The sequence below is a fragment of the Malaya genurostris genome, chromosome 2 (genome assembly GCF_030247185.1).
Source record: "Malaya genurostris strain Urasoe2022 chromosome 2, Malgen_1.1, whole genome shotgun sequence".
In the NCBI taxonomy this organism is placed as follows: domain Eukaryota; kingdom Metazoa; phylum Arthropoda; class Insecta; order Diptera; family Culicidae; genus Malaya; species Malaya genurostris.
The window spans coordinates 223,267,641-223,286,223 of NC_080571.1; the positions used below are offsets into that span (position 1 = coordinate 223,267,641).

General features: G+C 36.5%; 1 protein-coding gene across 2 annotated transcripts in view; it reads right to left on the minus strand.

Moving 5' to 3' along the window:
- The window catches only part of LOC131427746 (protein gustavus), a 337,641-nt gene that overhangs the window by 262,094 nt on the left and 56,964 nt on the right, over positions 1-18,583 (minus strand). The window contains exon 1 of one of the 2 annotated variants that reach the window (XM_058591203.1): positions 15,000-15,208. The exons of the other annotated variant lie outside the window; for it this stretch is intronic. The gene's annotated coding sequence lies outside the window, so the exon portion shown is untranslated. Of the gene's footprint in view, positions 1-14,999; positions 15,209-18,583 lie in introns of those variants that run through there. 2 annotated transcript variants of the gene reach the window in all.

An 18,583-nucleotide genomic window follows, 5' to 3' on the forward strand; every position in this document is an offset into this window, starting at 1 on the left:
ACGGTGAAAGACCCCATATAATTGTTGAAGATAAAAACATCTGAGTCGTTTATAAGATCGAGCATCTTTGAAATATTGATAAACACTTGAAAGGACAAATGAGGTTCCTGTGAGCAATTTATTCAACAATGCACATAACTATTAATGCTGAGATGGAGAGTAACTGAAACACATGCACAATGCACCGATATGGAATTTAGTCCACCACATATACTTTTTTTGTAAAAAAAGTGGCTCATTGGCTTACATATTTGTTACTTAATTTTTTTTTGCTATTGGATCTCGTTGTCACCCTTTTTCTAGGAGAGATGAGTTTCCATTTCCATCCAACGAGGATCGGGGGTCACTTCGTCCGCAGCTTTTCAAGGCGTTTAAGAGTTATGCAATGTTTTTGAGTTTTATGAAGGTATTTTTAAAACTGATTTAAATAAGTTAAAAAAATAACACCCTTCCAATTTTCTCTTAAATTTTTACTTATATTATGACCTTTTAGGAACCGCATAGGATACATTTTTAGCGAACTGGCATCTAATGAATGTTGATATTTGAAGCTTGACTAGTTTTTGATGAAAAAACAGTCATAACTTTTTACTGATAGTTCATATGAAAAAGCTTGGTTGAGCCAAATTGTGCGCAATGGTTAGTTCAACAACTCTTCTAAAGACAACTTTTCGATAGAACGTTTCACAAAAAAGTTAGAATAAAAAAAGTGATTTTTTGGGAGCCACTCTACTTTTACTCGGGAGATTAATGTAACTCGATCGAATAAAGAGCTAGAGTGGTGCTTTTTTCAACAAAGTTGCTCAAAATAAAATTTTCTACAACTTTTTTGTACAACAAAATCGTTTTTGAGTTCAATTAAGAAAGTTAGATTTCAGATTTCAATCTAAATGAGGACCACCCTAGTAACTTTTTCCATCAAAAGGAGCACCATTTAATTACAAACAACTTTTGTAAAGACACCAACTACAAAAAAATAATATTTGATAGTGAAAATATTTTTGTCATGCTAATTTCCCGTTTCGGACCACTGTGCAATGATTTGTTCGGGGAATGTGAGAGCTGGATATCTTATCAATATGATATCTTTGGTACAGGTGAGTTTAGCATCCAGCAATACGCCAAGGTCATTGACAAGATCGACTCTATCAAGCGTTTGTCATCAATTTGATAGTAGAACACTATGGGAATAATTATGCAATGAGAAGTTATAACTTAATTAATAAACAGTTTCGTCGACATAAGTCAACGAAAATATCTAGGAACTTCTGAAGATGAACACAATCTTCAACAGCACGGACTACCATGTACAAGTCATCAGCGTAAACCAATCTGCATCCAACGCAAAGTAGTAAAGCAGCATCGTTGAAGAACAGCACAAACAGCACTGGGTCAAGTTTACTGCCCTGAGGAACACCCGATTTATTCGTGGGCGGAGAAGAAGTACAAGAGCCAAGCTGCACACGTAGCACCCTGTCGCATAGACAGGAGCTCAGCCATTTTACAAAACATTCTTGAAGCGCCTAGCCGGAACACTTTTGTTACAAGTATTCCATGATATATTCGGAAACCGAGAACAAAAATTTAGTTTTTGGATCAAGTGTTCATTTAAATTATTTCGAAAACTTATTTATACTACTGTTTTTTCTCAATTTAAAGTTTATATGCAATGCAGTCATTCTAATGTATGCACACGGTAACCAGTAAGCAGTAAAGTTTTCATAGTATATTGTTATGGTTTTTGACACATTTGAGGCGTTAGATAGATTGAAGCTGGGTGATGCACTCTCTATTATGTTGTTCAATATAGCATTCATTTACGTTGGTTCAAGGAGATATGTTACAACTATTTTTTTAAAATAATGGCCACCTTTGTCCTTGAGTACAAAATGAACCCTTTTTTCGGCATTTTCCATCGTTTTGACCAATGTAACGGTCGATATGGCGGCAATTCCACGTCGTATGTTGTTGAGTTGAGCTATGGTTCATGGTTTAACAGTGTGTACCTGAGGTTTCAAAATTCAAACTTCAAAGTCTGGTGTTGTCAAATTGGGTGATCTCGGGGGCCAGTCAAAATCACCATTTTCCGATAGAACTCGTCCGGAGAACAATGGTCGTTACAAATCGATTGTTAGTCGAGCTGTTTGGCATGTTGCACCGTCCTATTGAAACCAGTAGCCATTCAAACCATTTTCACGAACAATGGGCATCGCAAAATCATTTATCATGGCTCGATAGCGACGGCCATTAACTGTTTTTGTTGCTTCATCTTCGTCTTGGAAAAAATAGGGACCAATCACCATATCCGCACAAACACCATAGTGAACTGTGTTTTTTTGGTCGTATAAAGGCTGTTCCTCAATTAATTGAGGTTTTTGTAGTGGCGTTGGACCGACAATTTTGCTTATTTAACGTGAAATGTGCTTCGTCAGACATAATGATTTATCATGTTTATCATGTACTTGAAAAATGGTTGGTTATAAAGTTGTGTATTGGAAAATATCCAATAAAATGTATATTTTCCAATACACAACTTTATAACCAACAATTTTTCAAGTACATGATATTAAATTTAAACATCTAAAGAAAAGAGTTTTTATAATATAGGGGAGACCTTTTAGGAAATTGAAAAAAATATCCATTACCACTAGGTTTTTACATAAGTTATCTGTGCCGTTGTGTAGATTTACACGTCATCTACAATTTCCAATTTGTGATTTGAATAAATATGCATTAGTTTTCATACCAAGTTGCGCAGAAGTGACCAGCCCAAAACCCATTATTTTTGGAATAACAGAGCTAAGCCTCGTTTCTGGCAAATTAGACCATAAATAAATTATTGTAGGTTTATAAGATATTTAAGCTCTGTCAGGTGCAGGTTTACAGGCGGTGCGGTAACGAACTTGGAAACACGTGAGTATGACGATAGACTGCCGGTACCAGACCTTCAAGAAGTCAAGGCCGGTTGAAAAATAATAAGACCACTGGCGTTGACCAATTACTAAGCGGGCTACTAAAACACTTTGGTGATGCACTAGTGAAAGCATTACAATCGGTCGTTACCAAGATCAGGGAAGACGAGTTTTTACCGGAGGAGTAGATGGAAGGAATCGTGTGTGCTGTATTAGCAATTACCCGTGTACTTGAGCACGTATAGAGGGATTACCCGATGAGATGTGATATTTAGTGTTCGAATTATTGCGAGTGGTCATTTTCGCCCTGGTCTCCCCTAAGATTGTTTCAGTTCCAGTTTTATTTTTCATCATTCATAATGAAAGTATCAGTTGCTGAGCTTGCTGCTACTATACTAAAGTTGTTGCATTTGTAGAATTAAATCTTAACGAGTTTTAACGATTTGCGTTAGCAGTTCATTTTAAATTCCTATGCCTTGACCAGTAAGAGGCGGAACGAAACGTGAAGAAAGGTTCAATTGGTTTGTCGGATGAACAGAGAAGATGTTTGGATATAGGGTACCGGTAGTGAGGCGGTTAGGATCTGATCTAAAGTTCATTGTTATTTAGGCTCTCCTCTTATTATTTCTTGAGTCGCGTTCATAGAATGGAAACAGGAAAGTTTTTCCGAACGAAATTTAGTAAAATCTACAAATCAAAACACTTTTTAGTTCCGGAACCAGAACTAGTATCCACAAAAAACATCAGCGATTTCGAATGAACCCTAAGATTTTACGTTTGTTAAAATCGATTTAACCATCTTGAAGAAAAGTGAGTGAGATCCTTTTTGCAGTTTTTGACCACTATTCCCGATACTTCCGATTTCGGATTCCGAGGACCGGAATAGCCGCAGTCTGTTCGTATGGCAGCAATTATGATCTACAATTGGAACAATGTCTTACTTCAACAACCGATGAACAGAAAATTATGGGAAAAAGTTGAACGTTCATCTTTTATATCGATACAGTTGCACAGCATCAAATAATTTTTTGTCTTGCTTAGAACGCGTTCTGATTGCCCGGTGCTGACATCGGTCAAATTAGACCAATTTTCAATAGTGTACTATTGGAACACGTCAATGTTGTTGCAATACAGGTTAAGGTTAAAAAATTTCGAAACCATTGGTAGCTAAATTAAATAAATCTTTCTACAAATCACTGAGCTAAGAGCTTTCAAAATTATGACTGAAAATCTAACGCGTCTTGAGATTTCCTCATTGATACTCGTTGATACCTAATATTTCAGTAAACTGTAATTTTGAATTATTTGTGATTATGTCATACAACTGAAAATGTCATCACAAAGGGTGTAGCCGGGTTTGCATATGAAAACTGCCCCCAAACAGAAAAATATTGATATACGCTGTTTAAAAAGTGTGCAATGTTTAGCTTCACGGCTATGAACATTTTAATTTATTCATAAGCTGCTGATTGCTCATGTAGATCTTAAAACTTGTTTTCATAGAAGTTCTTGAACGAGAACATTTCGCAACGGATCCAAATACTAGTTAGTTTCAACTATTTTTTTATCGACCTTAGCGAAGCTTGACACCAGCGCCAGTTTAAATAAATTATAATTTACTAGATTTTCTGTGTGCCCAATAAACGCTAAGTCCAAAATATAATTCTAAAATATCTGTGTCATATCACTGATGTACGCAGGTCTATGGACGTGCTAATCTTTAGGGACTGTCACTACTTTTTTAGATGGAGCTGCTAGAAGCATTTATTTACCAAGAAAAGGTGTAATTGTATTAAAGACCAAGCTAATATTATATTATGATTACGATATGCCTTGAACATATATTTTCGTTCAGGAACACCATAACAGGACGAGTAGCAGTACCGTCAGAGCTCATAAAAAGCTAATGTTGTTTGCTGTCAGCACGGTAACAAGATAATGCACTTTCGCCTGCCCAAAGTTTCACACGTCACGATGAATAGCAAAACTTGACGGCAGAGCCTGGCACCTAACTTTGGCCTTTCGGTTGTTCGCTTATTTCGTTGGCATCAACATTCGTGAGTTCACCCTAACAATCGATCAAACTGATCCAGGAAGGAAACTCCACGTCAACGTCGACCTTCGGAGGAGACGAGAACCGCGGTACATTAGTCGCTTACTGTGCATACATTTTTTTGGTAAGGTAGGTCAGTTGTGTGGTCCCTCCCTTTTTTGCCAACTACGCTGCTTGTTTTTTTTTTGTTATTATTATTTTTATCTTCTCGCTATTCCGCTCTGCGTGCATTCATGCACATCGAATTGTTCGGAGGATCGTCGACCACAGTCAGAATTTAATGATGCACTATCGGCTACTATGAATTGTGCGAAACCGGCCACTAACTGACTATGTGCTCGTGATCGGCGTGATCATTAACAATCGGGTTTGGTTGCTTTTGATTATGTACAAAAAAACATGGAATTCGTGTTCTTTTTTTTCTCGAATTGCCATTATCTGTGCTGTTGGTTCATTTGTACAATCAAGTTAATTAACCAATGCGGAACCGATCATCGGTGACGAATTGACCGATTGATTTGTAAACCGAATTACATGATTATTGAGATGTGGGTTAAATAGTTCTTGACAGGTTTTAATTAAAGGAATCAAAGCTTAAGTTTTTTTGCTAGAATTTATATCTCAAGTGTTGAACAATGACAACAATGAACCATTAAAGCCATAAACGATTTTTGAAATATTAATTCACCGTAAGTAAGGAAGTTTTAAAATTATGATAGTATAAAGTACATTTTAAATACAGCATTTACCAATTCCATTGAGCTCTACGACATGGTACTAAAAAGCAATAAACTTTACTCGTAACCAACCGAATTTCATAAGTGTCCGACAGGTTACTGACCATCTAGCACACTCAGTAGTAGTAGTAGTTGTTGTTGTGGTCAAATTTTATACCACCACCGTCTTCTTTGAAAGGGCCATTGCTCCCTGGAGTGCAAATAATTGTCCAAACATTAATGACAAAAAAATGGAGTCGACAGATTGGCTGCCAACGTGGTGAGAACTCTCTCGCCGTCCACAGCAAAAACAAAAACTTCTCCCACTTTGTTCCTTTCTCCTCGCAATCCTTTCGACAAGTCAGGGCATTCTTTCCTGGGGAAAGTCTGCCATGAGATGGCATAAAAAGTTGGTACCTATTTCTACCCCCAATAAGCGGTGATGGAAGCACAAACTCGTAGCCCTGTGTGCATAAACAAATCAATTTTGCCGTCTAGACGCTGATTTCAGATGCTAGTATTCAGCAGGGGAAAACCACGTGGAAAAGAAGCATGAAAGCTTTCGCTGGTAATGGTAATGCATTTCAGAAGCTTCGTGTTGACATAGGAATGTAGTAGATGAGTAAACATATTTGTTAGACGATGTGACGTTATGAATGTTGAGAGTTGAATTTCAATTGATTAAGATGCGGTTTCAATGTCCCAATCATCACTCACTAGGAAAAGACAGTAGAAAACAATTCAGCGATTGCTAACTAGCTATGCTCTTGTGGTAATCGTTGTACAAATATGGAGTTTCAGACTCGATCGCAACAGAAAACCAGCAGTTTTTGATCCTGAATATTTCGTGTTGTATCTAACGTATCTGAATATTTTTACCTTTCTCTATAAAAAGATATTAGAATTGCAGGAAAACCCGATTTTCGAACGGAGTTTCGGAGATCCATAGTGTTATATACCATTCGACTCAGTTCGACGAGATCGGAAAATGTCTGTGTGTGCTCTTTTTGAAGATATTTTTACCGCTCAATTTTCGCAGAGAAAGGCTGAACCGATTTCAACAAACTAAGGCTCGATTGAAAGCTATTGTTAGGCCATTGATCGAGTTCGAAGATCAAATGGCTGTGACTTTTGGTTCCGGAGATATGATGGTATAAATGACGTAACTGACAAAACGTGTTGTTTTTTACCGCGCAAATTTCTCGGAGATGGCTGAACCGATTTCAACAAGCTCAGGCTCCTTTGAAAGCTACTATTAGGCCTTTGATTAAGTTTAAAGATCAAATGATTGTGACTTTGGGGTCCGAGTATATGATGGTATAAGTGACGGAACAGACAAAACACGTTGTTTTTATCGCTGTGATGTATATAAGGGTGCCAATATTTTGGGATCACCTCTAACTTCGTTAAGCGCTATTGTTCAAAAGTTCAAGCACCTCGAAAAAAGTCTCCATGCAAAATTTGAGCTTAATCGGATATAGGTAAAGGGTGCTACCTAGCGGTTAAAGTTTGAAAAATTTTCGATCTTGTAAAATTACCATAGGGGGGAGTACATGAAATTTCCGAAATTATGTTTTTTTATGTCAATCGTCTTAAAATTGCATGAAACGTCGAGATTTAGTGTAAGTAAGTGACATTTCAGTTCAGTGTTACCTATTGTGTATGTATAAAAGGTTTATACTTGATATATTCCGTATATTCAAGTCTGCGCGGTTAACTGAGCAGGAAGTAAAGTAATTGAATCATTCTTGTTGGTTCAGGACCAGAGCTCAGTTCCAGTATCAAGAATTCAGTTCAGTATTGAATCAATCCACACAGGAAGCAGTTCTGCAGCGGGACGTTCACAGAGCCAATTTCGCTTCAAACAAGAGCGATTGCGTCTTTCTGGTGCTGTTCGTTTGAATTGAAGCAAAATACAACGAAAAATTAGCAAATATAGGAAACATTATACAAAATCAGCCGTTCTAATGGCTCCAAATGTTATCTGAAGAACTATAATGATTACTTCTTTGCAAATCGCAGATAAAAATCATCCGCTAATCAAATCTTTAATAAATTTGTTAGCTTTGTGGACTTTTCGCAAGGCAAAATTCGCACCAAACGAATGCGAACAAAACCAGCATACGACTGCTTCGCGTTCGATTGTTCAATTTCATGAAGAACTCCACAATTTGGCCATTCTCAATGCCAGAAATTAGTCTCGCTTAGATTTTGAATATTTCATTCACTGAAATATGCAAATCCGAAATGAATCGACACCAAAATTCTGTATGCTGTTATTTTTGTGGCCATTAGGACCGCCTATTTGTAAAAAAACTACATGCAAAATCACGCAAAAAGAACACCCTTAACCAAAATTGCTTTAAAAGCAAAGCCTTGGTATTACATTCCTGTAGCGAAATTTGACCTTCGGTTTCAACAGATTTCGCAGCCGATTCAGAGTGTACAGAAACATTGCATGGCTAGTGCTACAATTCTACTGACACTACGAATTCTTCCAGGTCGGGACTCGAACATACGACAACTTGCTTTAGTATTGAATCAATTCGCACAGAGAGCAGTTTTGTTACGAGACATTCACAGTGCGAATATCTCTTGAAACAAAAGCGATTACGTCAACCAGCTGCTGGTCGTTTGCATTGGAGAAAAATACAACAAAAAGTGAACAACGTTGGGGAACATTATACAAAATCAGTCCTTCTAGTGGCTCCAAATGTTATCTTAGGAAGGATTATAATTATTTATTTATTGAAATATGAAAAGTAAGTGTTACAGTCTGATGGATTCTAATTGAAAAATATTCGCATTTTGTTCTCGACTCTTTTTTTTCAATTTTGTGTGTATTGGTATGAGTGCGTTATGTTGGCTTCAGGGTGTGTAAGCGGTGTCAGATATTTTATTGTTTATTACATCTGCACTAAATTTGAAGAAATTTTTCGTATGATATAGAAAAAGTTTTTAACGTATATGTCTTCCTTTTTTCTTTTCGAGCATTTTTATATGACGGTAAACAGCATCGATTAAATGGCGAGCGGGTAATGTCACAGACATGACTGGAGGACGAGGATACGTATAAAACTGACATCCTTCGTTCACACTTCCGAATATAAAAAAAATCGTTCGCATTAAAACGGGTGTGTAAATTTTGCAACTTATATTGCTTCGCTTCAAGAATTGTAACAGTGCACCTATACTACAGTACGACTTATTAACGACGAACATATTATATCAAACAATTGAATAACACAAAATAAATAGTTTTCGTATTCACGTTCTCCAGTTATGTCAGTGACATAACCCATCCGCCTTTTTTATTCATCGTCATAGCAATTGAGCAACTATTGCTAACCAGAAGATTGTGTCGAACTTCCACGACTTACTCAGAAGATCTAGTCATTAGAAGGATATTCCTTAACATTTCCGTGCCCTTGAATCACCTAGCTATATTATCAAACTGTTTATGTTAAGTTGGTAATGATTTATCCAGTCGTAATGTGAGGGGATATCGTTACAATAAAACAATTGTATTAGTATAATAGTTGATCAGTGAAAATAGTTTTAAAGTGAACGTCATGAGCTGAAGGCGCGTAGAAATATCCAAGCTCATTTGTAAAGAGCACAATTTTTTTAGGGAAATCAGATAAGTTTTGATTCTAATATGCGTAATTCCTGGAAAACACTCTTTTCGTTACTAAATATGAAGAAACATGTGTCTATGGACTATTTTTTGGTCATAGAAACAGATAGAGCGGAACATATTGGTGGAATACCGTATCGTGAATAGCACAAATGGTTCCAAAGTGGTGATTATGACGTTGAAAAGTTTGAAAAAGAAAAAGAAAGAAAGAAGCAAAGCTTCTTGAAATTTGAGAACGAACATGTGTTTCAGTATGCATTACAGTAAAATCTTGTATAATCTTGTCAGTAACACATGAACTTTTTTTATTTTGAAAGCTTAATATCTCAAGAATGGTGTGTCAAAATAATAAGTCGATAAAAGACAAGATTGACGAAGTTACGAGTATTTTTATACCGGTCCGATTTTAATTCTACACAGAAAACAAAAATTACAGGTGACCTAATTCTATATATGATGCAATTGATTAAGACCTAATTTGTCAAATGCCGGAAAAATTCAATTGTAATAACTTAATGTTTAATGGGACTTTTCTATGTTTTTCATATATTCATCCTCGAGAGCTCTGAAATTGAATTGAAATATGAGAACACCTGCAAAATTCGGATCTTTGAACATAAATTAAACAAAAATATAAAAATATATGATCAGTATCTAACGGGGAAAACAAAATCACAAATCAGTGTCGGCGGTAGAGTCTGAAGGAAAAAATAGACTTGTGATCAGTGTGTGTGTGTGTGTTCTGTTGAATTTGTTTCTGAAGATATAGGACTGCAAGTGAATGCCGTGGTGACCAAGTACAGCGAAGCATGCTTGGCATCTTCTAATCAATTAAGCTATCTCTTCATGTGTTATTATATGTAGGGTCGTTTAATTGGTAATAATTTCCCCGGTTAGGAGTTAGCTACGAGTTCGGTTACCCGTCTCTGCGGTAACATTTTACAAGACGGCTCTTCGTCTTAACAAGGACTAAAAAAACACAAATCGATAAAAAGAAGGAAGAACATTTAATAACGGAAACTTGATCTTGATCGCATTCTAGTTTTTTATAGACGCACTGAATCTGTGTATTCTTACTCAAAACTAGTTCATCCCGAAAAGATAAAAATTTCATCCAGGAGCCTGCGACGACAACAATTTATATTGATATTACATACATTATTATTATTATTATTATTATTATTATTATTATTATTATTATTATTATTATTATTATTATTATTATTATTATTATTATTATTATTATTATTATTATTATTATTATTATTATTATTATTATTATTATTATTATTATTATTATTATTATTATTATTATTATTATTATTATTATTATATTGTTTTATTTACCCTCGGTTTTAACCTTACGGTAATTCGTCGAGGATATAATGTATAAAGATTCAATGAAGACTACATCAGTAATGACAAACATACACTTAAAGATTTGCCGTGGAATGTGAGAGGTAATGTCAGAGATATAACTGGATGACGTGAATACAAATAAAACTGACAATTATAAGGCAGAACACACGAGAGCAAAAAAAAATTACGGAGGCAAGATCGATTAAATAAAAAAGAAATCAAAATCGTCTCCAAAATACGAATTGTATAGCGATTTGAAAGAATATCCTCAAACCAAATTCAAGAACTCTAAAATATAGATTATTGATATCCACTCGAAAGCGTAGACAAAAAGTATCTACAATACCTTCAAATGTCATGAGAAATGTAATAATATTGTTCACTTATGTACCGATATGATATGCACTTCAAAAACTAAAAACACTAAAAACATGTAAAAAACCAATTGTAATTCCATAAAAACAGATCTTCCTAGACTCTTATTTAGCTTTTTCATAAAATGATACATAGTTGAAATCAGTTAGTTGAAGTATTGTCATCATGTCAAAAGTTTTGATCGGTAACAATAAACAGTTTCGCAATAAGTGAGAAAATCAATTTTTGTTTTGGTTTAGCATTCTAATTATAAATTGATCATAGTTAGTGTCCGTTTAATAGCGAACAAAACATGTCGTAAGCCCACTACACTCAATCACTGAAAATCTAACGTATTTCTTTGTGTCGGTTTTGTATGGTACGCTTTGTGCGACGGTTCGTGCAATTCATGCTGTTGAAATTTTGCGCGCCTTATTTTGGTACTGAATTTCACCTTAATACTTGTTCATACCAAGCGTTTCTGCGAAAACTTCAATTTTGAGTTATTTGTGGTTATCTCATACTACTGAAAGTTTTATCATAAATTGCTGACCATATTGTCGATGATATGGAGAAAAAACTATGTTGCTGTGAGAGATATTCGCAATTGACTTCTATCCATTCTTGTACAGGGTAAATTTTAAAAAGGTGCTCCATAATAAAGTAAGTCGTATTGACGACAAAACTACACATCCGATAAGTTTCGTCAACTAGACACCCAATTATATTTGAAAGAAAATTTTATGTTCGGACAAATAAAAAAAGTGACAAGATCTATTTGATAAATCACATTGACAGTTATGTTAATGTAAGATCTGAAGCATGTGAGATATTCAATAAATTCTTCTACAATATCGGCCAAAATTTAGATATCCGTAAAATCTCAACTGTTTGTCCGTTATCTTCAAGTGAAGTAATTTTACTGATACAAAGTTTGGACAATATAAGTAGCCTCGACAACATTCCTGCAAGTGTTCTAAAATGTAACTCTATTACCGGCTATTACCCTGACTGCTTCAAAAGGACCAAAGTTAATCCGGTTTTCAAATGTGGTGATCGTTTTGATTGTAAAAAATTTCGCTCTACAGGGTGTCTCACGCGAAATTTAGAATTCAAAAATGCGGTTATAAAAATACGGTTTGATAGATTTCAATGGTTATACATTTATTTAAAATTCATGACATTTATTTATAAAAAATGTTTGATTCCGACAGGACGGCGCTACGTGCCACACAGTCAGCGAAACAAACAATGTTCTGCAAACAATCTTTGAAAATCGAATAATCAGCAGGAATGGTGATGTGAATTGGTCTCCGAGAAGCTGCTATTTGACGCCCCTGAATTATTTTCTTTGTGGAGCGGTTAAAGATCAATTTTACGCAAACCATCCAGAAACAATTGAAGACCTCAAAAACGGAATTAAAGCTGCTATAATGACATAATGACATGAGGCTGTCCCGGGTTGGCAGTCCAATACGTAGGGCACTGGTATTACAAACCAGTTGTCGTATGTTCGAGCCCCGACCTTTAAGGATTCGTAGTGTCAGTAGAATCGTAGCACCAGCCATGCAATGTTTCTGTACACTCTGAATCGGCTGAGAAGTCTGTTGAAGCAGAAAATCAAATTCCACTACAGGAATGTAATACCAAGGCTTTGCTTTGGCTTTGCTAGAAACAATTGAAAATGTTCTCAAAAACTGAGCGGATCGAATTGGCTACTGACTCATTTGAACGAAATAATTTTTCAAAAAAAATTCATGAATCAACCCTTCAAATAAATGTATAATCATTGAAACCACAAACATAACATAAATTTCCGTTAGCTTCAGACAAGGTACTAGCTATCATTAAATTAGTGGCAAATATAATTAGTAAGATCGATAGAAAAAATATATTTGGTGTCTTATTTTTCGATCTAAAAAAACGGTTGACACTTTGGATCACAGTAACCCCTTGGACAAACGCCAGTACTATGGCATCAGGGGAATCATTAATTCTGTTAGCCATAGCTACTTGACAAACAGAGATCAATTCGTATACACCGTAGGCGGCATTAGCAATCTTTCTGCCAAAAACGTGGTAGTGCCACAGGGTAGGAATATAGGACCACTATTATCTCTTTCGTATTATAGTGATATACAGGGTCCGCCATGTAACTTTTTTTTAAACATGCAATAAAACACAAACGGTTCATCCGATTTCAAAATTTATTTTTTCATATTAAAGTACAATCCTTCCGGTTAATTGTGGAATATAATTTCATTCAAATGGTTGCCTCGGCTGGCCTTGCAGTACGCCATACGGTCGGTCCAGTTTTTTAGTACATTTTCGATTGTATGCAGCTTTATTTCAGCTATGGCTGCACGAATGGATTGAATTGTCTCTGGCTTGTCCACATAACACTTATCTTTGACAGCCCCCCAAAGATAATAGTCTAACGGCGTCAAATCACAGCTCCGAGGCGGCCAAACGAACTCCGAATTTCGACTGATAATTCGATCTTCGAAGACTGTGCGCAGAAGATCGATTGTAGCGTTGGCTGTGTGGCACGAAGCGCCGTCTTGTTGGAACCATATGGTGTCCAAGTCTTCCTCTTCAAGTAACGGGAAGAACCAATCGCTAATCATGGCGCAGTAGCGCTCGCCATTGACCGTGGCGGCGGCTCCTGCCTCATTTTCGAAGAAAAATGGCCCAATGATGCCAGACCAAAATCCGCACTAAACCGTCACTCTGTGAGAATGCATCGGCTTCTCCATGATAACGTGCGGGTTTTCCGTCCCCCAGATGCGACAATTTTGCTTATTAACATACCCGCCGAGATGAAAATGTGCCCCATCCGAGAAAATGATTTTTTTCACACACATTCAGCGCCATTACCATGATTTTCAAAGTAATACTGTACTATTTTCTCGCGTTCCTCAAGCGTATACACAACCATTTTCGTTCAGCGGAAGGATAAAACTAAGTTTCTGTCAAATCAGAAGTGACATTAAGGTTACTAATGTCAAAATAACCGCTAGTTAAAAAAAATGTTATATGGCGGATCCTGTAAGTAACCTACAGCGCACAGAAAGCCCACCACACATCATTGTTCTATCCTAAAAAAACATCAATGCTATTATTAACTCAATGGGGAACAATTTAAGTATTTTAGATCAATATTTTAGCACGAATTTATTGTTTCTACATCTCGTCAAAACTAAATATTTGATTTCCCGTTCTATAAGGAAAATAATAACAAAATAAAATATAAGGAAAATAATATCATTGAAAAAGTGAACTGTTTTAAAAAGTTGGCTATATATTTTTACCCCACGTTAACCTGGATTAATCATATTAGATCTATTGAAAATCATATGGCTTCCTACGGCGATATTTTGTGGAGAGTCAAGAAATATGTTTCGCAGCATGCACTCCTTAATTTTTAACAACAGATGATACAATTTCGGTGTTCTCTAAATTTTTTTAACATACTCAGTAGTTTTTCAAATGCAAAGTTCTTGACTTTAAATCAATACATTTCTGTATTCACCGATTTGACTTGAATAGTAAAGCTCAATTCTCCCAGGTTAACTCTTACAATTACACAGAAAAAATAGTGAATAAAATAGTCACTTGAATTGAAAATTTGATTGAAAATCATCTACGATGTAAAACTTAACTCGAAAGCATTGATTTTTAAAGAATAAGCTGGCATATTAAAATTACCGCTTAGTTTTGCTTTGCAAGTATACTGAAACTGAAAAGTAATTTTACATTCAGTTTCCTGCTCCAAGTTTCAAAACATTTTTTCTCTGTGTATCTGTTATTTATGCATATAATATTAAGTTCTATTTCAACTTGATAGCAAAGATAGAACAGAACAGAAACGTAGTTTGGCTGCAATGGTTCAAAACATTTTCCAAGCAACCGGTGGAACAAAACTAAAATTGAAACAATCAAAACTAAAAACGTGTAAATTCACTAACCTGCTCTGGCCAGTGGTGCGCTGAGGTTGTTGTGGTTTGTGGTGCTGCTGGTGATGGAGGCGCTGTGACGGCAGTGATGCGTTATTAAAAAGCGGCACATAAACAAACAAAAACGGTGTCAAAACATCGACCAAGTTGCGATGTTGATAAACAGGCAACTCCGAACGACCGGCGTGCGGTGCGTTCCAGGCAGTCGTGTAGGATTTCGGTTTCCGCCCGGTTCCAGATTCCAGTTGCCGATAGTACTGATAGGACAGTTGTGCCTGTATGGTGTTGTGTACGAAATGTTGCTCCTCCGCGGTTTGCCTGGTCGATGGGCGCCCGGCGTAACTGGCGTTCCAGAACGGATCCGACCGCTGCAATAGATGCGGTGGGAATAATGGCGATCGGCGCTGCTGCAGCTGACAACGCACATGATTCAATTCACTGAACACAACATTACTGATAAAATTGTTTAACTGATACACTCCATTACTCTGTTGTTGCGGAATAGAACGCTGACGACGACGCGGTGGTTGGTTTTGACCGTACCGGAACCACGGATAGGCAACCACAGGATCAGCAGGATAACGGTTCATTATCGGCAGTTTGCAGGAAGTCTAACCGAAAGCTACGCACTTGACACAACAGCTCACGACCGTTAGGAATTCGAACTAAGAAGGATTTCCGACAGTATCTTAGTCCGGCGACGAGAAAGGAGACTAGCATGAAAACAACAACAACAGTTTCCTTGAGTTTGTGGCGGATATTCGTCATAAGCAGACAAACAGCACACTGTCATGCATTTGCGCTTTCTTCGGGGAAATTTGTCCGTAGTTTGCGTGCAGCAAAGAGCTCGATTATCATCACTACACTATTCCAACTGCCACCCCAGGGGTGGTGCCGGTTTTGACAGTGTTGGTGCACAAGGTTTGCCAACCAGGCGGGTAAGTGCCAAACTAGCGCCATAAAATACTGCACCTTCATGCATTCTGACCGGTGGCGGTTCGTGGGGGGTTTCGCTTCATAGACGATATCGGTACGAGGGGTGCGTCTTTTTGCAATAATGAAATTGAATAAAATTTTCTCGAGAAACCACCCGTTACGCCAAATGAAAATACCGAAACTTGAAATTTGTTTTATGTTTTTCAATAGGAAAGCACTGTTGGGCCCCCGGTCACACGAGACTAAAACCGAACAAACACAGTTGTACTGTGAAGCATCGCTGTAATGTGGCGAATAACACCGGAAATGCAAACTGAAATGAAGAGGAAGAAATCCAGACATGCTAGCAGCAACATCCAGGACAAAGAACGAAAATGTTGGATACCTTCGCCCCGAGGAACACGGAAAAAAGGATCAATGTTAAGGCAACCGCCGCACAATGAGGCGATGTTCACGAATATTTCAATACTTCAGTTTAGTCATTATTAGGATTAGATTTTTAGTATACTTTATTTAAGCATTCTATTATTTGACCACTACAAACAATCAACAGATCATCATTCTGTGCAATTTGAAGAAACTGAAAATCTATCTGTTTATTGCCAATTGTTGCTTTTTTAAAGCATAAAACTTATTCGACCTGTTTGAAGTTCGTTGGAACCAAAATAAACTCCACTTAGTTGGGGTAAGCAATCTAAAGATAGCTCGAAAATTGACCAGCTACTATGCTGTATTGTATCACTGTCCAGTGGTGTCATTCACACGCACAGTTTCTCTCACCAAATCTTTGTTCTTTCCTGTTTGCTCCACCTGCTGATTTATTTCTATATTTTGCAAATTTTTATCTATTCATGAGATGGGAAACGGAAATTAACGATTTGGGATCAAAAGGATTAAACTAACAGAAAGAAAACTCATTACCGTGTTTTCGATTATCTACGAATTGCGCAATGGAAATTGCTGAAGATTTCATGTTTTCTCTTGGTCTGCATAAATAACATTTTGCTTTGAAATAATAACGTATTTAATACTAAAGGGAAAGTGTCACTTTATTAACAACAATATGCCCAGAATTTATTGGCTGTAATCACTAAAAAACCAACTTTTGAACCGAGACCGGGAAAGCCGATAGTCATATACAAATCGACTCTGCTCGTCGAACTTCGCTCCGGAAATACAGGATGCTATGTGCAGAAAATGACCAAAAAATATGCACCGATCTCCACAAGCTCATATTTATACGAAAGGCCATACTTTCCCATAGAACGCTTTTGAATTTTATCCGAATTCGACTTCCTGTTCCAGAGTTAAAGGGTGATATGAGCCAAAAACTTCAAAAACTAAACACCATATTCTTGTAGATGACTGAACCGATTTTGACACACTTAGATAAAAGTGAAAAGTTTCACATACTCGTATAACAATCCTGACTTTAATATGCACACTACTTCCGGTTCCGAAAATACATGATGTATATAAAAAAAACGCTTCTTAATCCACCTAGTGGTGTGAAAATGCCTTCCTTTTTCTTTGTAACAGTCTCATGAAAATATTTTTTATCGTTTTATTAAATATTTTAGGACACTAATTTGGGCTCATTTTTGATTGATTGATTCGAGTAATTCACAAAAGCATGCTTCAGTGTTTACGTCCATAGTCGGCATCATTTTTCCAACCAAACGCTTGAAATTTGCGTTGCCTTTTTGTATAAGAAGAGTAATGCTAATCTAAAAAATCCTTCCTAGCCCACTTAATGGAATTTCATAGATCTTAATAGAAAAACACCATAAAATCCATGAAATTTTGGAAATTGAAAAAAAATGATGCCGAAAGTCTATTAGAATTGCATGAAACGTCGAGAGGTGTTTTCTGTGTGTAGTTAAAGTAATAGAATCATTTTTCCATTATTCAAGGTTAAAATTGAATTTCATCGATTTGAGGCATAGGAGAGAGTAAAAATTTGTTGGCCTTTCTTATGACAAAAGGTCATGCAATCGCTTGAAAATTCTTATAAAAATTGTCATATACCATTCGACTCAGTTCATCGAGTTTAACAATGTCTGTGTGTGTATGTGTCGAATAATGTTAATCATTTTTCTCAGAGATGGCTGGACCGATTTTCGCAAGCTTAGGCTTGAGTGAAAAGTTTTGTGATTCCTATTATAGCGATTGGTTGCTATTCATCTGAATTCGACCTCTGGTTCCGGAGCTATAAGGTAAAAAGTGTTCGATTCAAGAAAATCGGAGAAAATTTCTATAAATTTATTCCAAAACTGTTTCATTTTGTAGATTATTTCGCTTTCTGGTCAACAATCAGGTTATGACTATATCCATTTCCCGGAAGTACCGGAGACAGTTGCCAAATGCTAGAAAACGAAATTCGCTCCATTTTCTCTGAAACATCTCAACCGATTTCCACCAATTTAAACTGGTATCGTCATTCTCAAAAATATACATATTTCCCAAATTGCTGACGATCTTTTATTTCGCACTGAACAATACCTTGTATTTTTGGCCCAAGAACAAGTGGCTGTCAATAAATTTTGCCCTAAAATGATGTACACTGTAGTCAGATGACGCCCAGTTCAAAATATAACGCAAATGGAACAAGACTTCCTACACACTGTTGTCAGTTTTTAAGCAACGCCGTAATTATGGAC